This window comes from Equus caballus, chromosome 9, assembly GCF_041296265.1.
Source record: "Equus caballus isolate H_3958 breed thoroughbred chromosome 9, TB-T2T, whole genome shotgun sequence".
Classification (NCBI taxonomy): domain Eukaryota; kingdom Metazoa; phylum Chordata; class Mammalia; order Perissodactyla; family Equidae; genus Equus; species Equus caballus.
The window spans coordinates 74606979-74613501 of record NC_091692.1 but is presented as its reverse complement, the minus strand read 5'-3'; the positions used below and the strand labels follow the sequence as shown (position 1 = coordinate 74613501).

General features: G+C 37.3%; 1 long non-coding RNA gene across 6 annotated transcripts in view; it reads left to right on the top strand.

Annotated features, from left to right (window-relative positions):
* The first annotated feature begins 309 nt into the window (after nucleotides 1-309).
* The window catches only part of LOC138915430 (uncharacterized), an 85509-nt gene continuing 79295 nt past the window's right edge, over nucleotides 310-6523 (top strand). For 4 of the 6 annotated variants that reach the window (XR_011421361.1, XR_011421357.1, XR_011421358.1 and 1 more), the window contains exon 1: nucleotides 336-598. This is a non-coding gene — a long non-coding RNA (uncharacterized lncRNA). Of the gene's footprint in view, nucleotides 599-1708; nucleotides 1833-2275; nucleotides 2465-6523 lie in introns of all 6 variants that reach the window. The other 2 variants (XR_011421360.1, XR_011421356.1) reach the window with 2 other exon arrangements.

Genomic DNA, 6523 nt, shown 5'->3' with positions numbered 1-6523 from the left:
TCTGCCCCGGGATCCGAATTGGCTAACCCCGGGCCGCCGAGAAGCCGAACGTGCGAAGTTAACCTCTGCGCCAGCGGGTGGGCCCATCAGTATGAATTTAAAGCTGAACCATTTTGATGAAAAGAAACTTTCTGTATGGTACTTTTTAGGATATTGAAATGTTGGCTATATTTTTCAAAATTTCATTGACAATGGATAATCCCTCCCTTTCTAGACTGACATCAAAACGTCTTTACGCAGTCATCATTTATTTTGACTTACCAAATATCAGGGGGGGAAATAAATGAGTGTGTTTCTTAAGGCCATTTCATAAGTAGGTGTGGCTGGCATTCTCTGGCATAGTTTCTCTAGTAGATGGCATGCCAAGGTCTTAAGGCTAAAAGTAATTATACCCAATGTAAGTTAGTTATTCTTTGCCAGTTAAAATTGTCTTTTCAAAGAAGGATTTGAATCTACATACATATAAACTATTTCAAGAACAGAAGTACAAGAAGTTCAACCTAAATGATTTATTCAACTTTCAAACATAAAGTAAAAGTCAGAAAATATTGAGTGACAGTAAGAGAAAAATACGTTGGATTTATAATGGAGTTTCTAGGTAAGGAAATTTACCTTGTTTACATTGAAAATAGATGGGTAACAGAGTAATTATTGAATATTGCACTTTTTCTGCTTTGTGTTACCCTTTTTCTCTGTCGTGTTCGCTGTATCCTAAGGGGAAAAAATGTCGTTGTATTGCGACTGTGTATTCAACTACACCTTTTGTATGAAATTATGTATTTTAGCTAAGTGATAATTTTTCTTACTGTTGAATAAAACATTTCTCAAACTCTGGTTGTCAGGTTAGGACATCCTTTCAGTAACACAATGATAATGTTTTCAGTTAAAGTATATGAACTTGGGTAACAGAGAAATATATTGCTGTATATAATAAGACATGGAAACCTATTTATTTTAAATTAGTCTACTTTGATAGCACTCAGTTTCTTGCTAAGGACATCATAATGCTCTCAAGGGTTTTCGGTTAGTCCAACTAAGATTTAATGACAACTCTGTAACCTTTCATGTTCATTCATCAAATGAAATATATATTTTGTTTTAAATATATTGGCAATATTCTTTAAATCACAACAAATGTAATGTCATTTCCAAAGTGTGCTAAGCCAGGCATTGTTCCCTCTCTGCGTCCTTACAATTTGTGTAAGTTACATTTATTATGCCATTAATGTGACACAATTACAGCTCTAATTAGATGCAGATGTGACTGACAATTATGTATATAGTTTCTCTTACTTTCAGATCTAGTTTTAACACGTCCCCAAATAATATGCTCCCCCTTCCAAAAAAAAATAAATCTGCAACCCTCTTTGCTAGGAAATTCCTATCTGAATGTAATAACACTATAAGATTCTCAATTCCAACAGGATTAAAAAGAAAGAGATATAGTGGACTCCTGAATCCGAGTCTTCTTTTTACAGCCACCCAACACTCCTCCCTTCCTTGTGTTCACACCCTTGAAAGATTTGCAGGCAGTTATCGTGTTCCCACTTAGTCCTTGCTTAGCCAAGCTATACATACTTTTTTAATATTTTTTCATGCAGTAAGTCAAATCCTTCTTTCTGATGTCCTCTGAACTGTTTCCAATACTTCTATATATTTTAAAATAGCATTCTAGTGTTGACAATACGTTCATTGTTTTCTATTTTAGAAAGCTTTGCATGAAGCCAGAGCAACATACTGGGTTCTTCAGATAAAGTTGATTTCAGAGAGGACATGTAAAGAGTAGCCTAATTGTTACAAATTATCGCTTGCCCAAGTGACAGTGGAGGGAGGTAGGAAATCTTGATTTTCACTTATTTCACTTACTTTTCTATCTTTCTGGGTTATAGGATAGGTGATTTTAAAAGTCACATTTATTTTTTAAATTCTTTTTTCTTTTCTCCAAATACGTGTGAGGATGGGTTCTATGGTATTTAATAATACCTTCCAAATGTCCCTTGGGTAAGTTTGTTTTTTATCCAATTTTACAGATGAAAGTCTAGTTCCTAAATTATACACTCACATCCGTTTATTTTTGCATCCTCACATTTTATGCAAATTTGACAACGTCATGGTTTTGCAATTAAATCGACACACTGTACCCTGATCCATCAAAGGAATTTGAAATTCTTTATCTTGCTTTGCAGAGGAAAAGGGAATTTTAATTTTCCTGTACTTTACATTCTGTGAAATGGAAAATACAAATTTCTCTACTTCCGCCTCTTCCTTTCTCCAGAGAATCCCAAGTTTTCCCGATAGTGTGTATGTAACATACCAACTCTAGTACCATTTCAAAATATGGACTAAAGAGCTGCTGGTCCAGTTTCCATGGCTATGTTTGTCAGTCATCCTCAGTAATTTGGCGTGAAAGAGATGAGTGAGGATAACAAGGAGACAGGAGTGGAATCTCTTCTGTGGCTACAAGGTTAGTGAGTGGGAGGCTGGGACTTTCCTATTTCTATAAGACTAATTTCATGAATATAAAAGACAGGCACCCTACAACCAATATGCCTGAAGATGTATAATCATTATTATCACAGTTATTACTCTATATTTCCCCAGAAAGAAGGTTGAACCAAAGAGCTCAAATCACTTGACAAAAACTCTGTTGATGGAAACTGTTGTCACAAATCTCTGCAACGCAACAAGACATCAGAGACCTCAATTTACTAACTCACAATTATTCCAAGGTAGCTTACTACTATCAGAATAAGGCGAGGACCGTATTGCTAACCAAAAAAGTTAAAACCAAAGAAAAGATAAATAGGCAAAATGAGACTGAATACCAAGAGAATAGTAAACAGTCTGAAACAATGTGGTTGGAAACGTTAAGAAGGGGGATGTAGCTGCTATGTGTTTCCCTGTGTGTGACACTATCTATGGTCGAGAAGGCGTTATCCAATGACAGTTTCTGTCAAACTCTTATATACAGGTTTTTGGTGCAGGAAGATAGGACATTCAATTTACTTTCTGAAATTTTCAGCTTTTGTCAAAATGTTTTGGTTATATGGACATAGTCACAATCTTATTATTTTTCCGTGACTAATATTAAAAAAAGCCTCTAAAAACATTTTATGGAGTGAAATTCCATTCCTTTAGTGAGCTGAGCAAATGAACAAAACTTATTTAGAATGTCAGGCTACTTACTCAGGGGTATCCTCTTATTAGTCAACTTAAAGCTTTCATATAAATGCATAGAAATTTAATTATGAAGCTACGAGCATTGCCTCTGACTTTCTGGTGGTTTTATGTTGCTGTTGTTGTTGATAAGTGAATTATTTGTGAAAAGAGCCCACATAATTTTCAGGAAAGGATATTCATTTTTTGTATGCTTTTTTGTGTGTGTGTGTGAGGAAGATTGGCCCTGAGCTAACATCTGTTGCCAATCTTCCTCTTTTTGTTTTTTCTCCCCAAGCCCCCGGTACGCAGTTGTATATCCTAGTTGTAGATCCTTCTAGTTCTCCTATATGAGATGCCATCTCAGCATGTCTTGATGAGCTGCATGTAGGTCAGCACCCAGGATCCGAACCTTTGAATTGGGGCATGTGAAATTAACCACTCTGCCACCAGACCAGCCCCTGGAAGGGATATCCTTGATGTAATTCTTCTCTATTCTTTCCTGCTTTTCTTTTTTCTTTACTTCCTTCCTTCCTCCCTCCCTCCTTTCCTCCATCTTCCTAACTCTCTCGCCTTCTTCCTTCCTTCCTGTTGGTTAGAGGAGGGAAAGCATCATTTCCTAAACCATTACAAACGTTTCAAAATGTCCGATGCATGGTGTACCAAAAGCTGAAATGGACATACATAAAAATTCCAAGCGTGGGTTCAGAGTGGAGGAAGGAATTCCTGCCAAGATTGTCTCTTATTCTGCTATTTGTTTATTTGTTTTTCCTTTAAAAAATATCAGAGCACTGTTCATGGCCAATTACAATCCATTTTGCAAGTGTAACTGCCCATTAAGATGTAAATACAGTAAAGACAATAAAGAGCAATGCAGGGGTTAGTTTTCAAACTAAACAAGGAAATGTGAAAACTTAGGTAGCAGAGTGTAACTTTTTAAACACTTCATGGACTAAAGTGGAACCTATGACTTTGATAAGACATAAAAAACTTAAATTGTTCTCAAAAGCAAACATGGGTCCAATGATCACGTCCTTTCCTTACTCTGTGTTCCTGCTCTTCTCCCTGAGAATCGACTCTTTGGCATCATTTTTTCAGGAAGCCAAAGTATTGCTATTGAAATGGAAATACACTCCCACCCTGTTTCTGAATTGGGAAACATTTGTGTCTTGTGGGTGAGAGAATCTTCAGTGGCTTTGATTTCCTGCTTGATCTCCATTCCAGAGTGAGTTTCTCTCTCCAAGTCTTTTCTTCTTCACCTGGAGCCTCGGCTGAAGGCCAGTGTGGGTCCTTCTGAGCCATGGAACAGAGGAGCCTTTCTCCCTGCCCCCTCCCAGTTTCTCTGAAGTCCCACAAGCAATGCCCCTAAGAACTCACTCATTGCCAATTCTATTCAGGTTGTGAGAACTCTTGGCCACGCACTGGAGATGAGTTAAGGGGAAAAATTCCAACAACATCTCAGGGAAGCCAGGCAGCTGAGAGGAAGGACTGTCAAAGAAACAGACTTTGGGTTTTCCTTCTCAGTCATTCTCTATAATGGTCACCAGTGATCACCAGAATGGCTAACGTTCTCTGAGCCTTTGGAGAGGCCAGGCACTTGGCACCACATCATTTCTACCTGGCGTATTGGCAGAGCGTGAGAGTCAGGACAATCCTTATCCTTAAACTTTCCGTCTGTGGGATTTGCTCTCCCACGTTCACAGAGGCAAATTGGACTGGATAATCTTTAATATTAAAGGTATTAGATAATAACATAATAACACTGTCAAATACAGGAAGCTTCAACTTTATTTTTAAGATATTCTCCTTACTTAGGTTTGCCAGAAACCATAGCATGTAAATCACTTGTAAGAGAGTATTAGTAAAAAATATTTGAGGCTTCTTGACCATCTTCATTCTATATGCCATAGTTGACTTCTACATCCATAATGGAAATCTTACTTTCATTTCATTTTTCCTCTTTCACAGGAAGTTTAACACTTGTTTTGTTGGGTTTTTTTTTTCAAAGATTCCCAATTGCAAGCCACGCTCATTAAATGTGAATTTTTACCCGTCTTAAATATGACACATACCAAAAAAAAAAAAATGATAGAATGAGGTGTCCCTGATTGGTATGGGTATGTATGTTTGTGCGTATGCTCTCAAGTGTAGCGATGTCTCTTGTGGAGCTGTTTGTTGGTCTTAGGAAAGTCAGTTTCAAAAATCAGGCTGGTAACACATCCTGTAGTTCATGTGTGCTTCTCAAAAAGGCACTTGTCTCATATATCCTTAACAATTGGCAGAGAATGAGACCCCACATCTTTTTTTAGAACTACAAATCTTAAGTCTTTAATCAGCAAGTTTTGTTAAGAGGCTTGTCTAAAGAATACACTTATAGAAGTTCCAATTTATTATCATTTGGCTGTTTTACACAGAAATACTAAGGTTGCTCAGATTTGTTCCTTGCAAGTATTTTTTTTTTTTTTTTTTTTTTGAGGAAGATTAGCCCTGAGCTAACATCTGCTGCCAATCCTCCTCTTTTTGCTGAGGAAGACTGGCCCTGAGCTAACATCCAAGCCCATCTTCCTCTACTTTATATGTGAGACACCTACCACAGCATGGCTTGCCACGCAGTACCATGTCTGCACCTGAGATCCAAACCGGCGAACCCTGGGCGGCCAAAGCAGAAGGTGTGAACTTAACCACTCCGCCACCATGCCAGCCGTCCTTGCAAGTATTTGAATATTATTAAATGTCAACTTCCAACCTTCTCCAAATTACGTGACCAACATTCTTTTTTGTTCATTTTGCCATTTGCACTTACTTAGAGTCTAGAAAATACTGAAATATCATTATAGTATAATATTGAATTTGACAAGAAAAAATACATTATGAAGTTAACTGTTTATTGGCAGAAATCAGACTGTTGCTGAGTTTATAGGACTTACTTATTCAGCAAACATGTAGGGCTAATTTACCATGTACCAGGCACTTTGCAAGACTCTAGGTGTAAAAAGCCATAAGACAGTTGTATAGCAAATAGTTACTCTAGAATCTGATAAATGCTATAATAGAAGTTTATATCGTGTGCTATGAGAACATGAGGAGAGATCTCAGTCCAGAAGCATTGGAAACAGCTTCACAGAGTAAGTGACATTTGAAATTGAGTGGTGGCTCTCCACAAGAATAAGTAAGTCCCACACACGAAAGTATAGGGTTCTGAAATATTATAGTTAATGAGAAGTCGTTCATTAAGGCTGACACACAGGCCATATATGTAGAAGTCTGGGGAGTTGAGACCAAAAGGTTATTAATGAAGCCTGGAGTTGAGAATTACATACTTGGTAAAGCATTTGAACTTTATCTTGTTGGTTCAATAATATATATA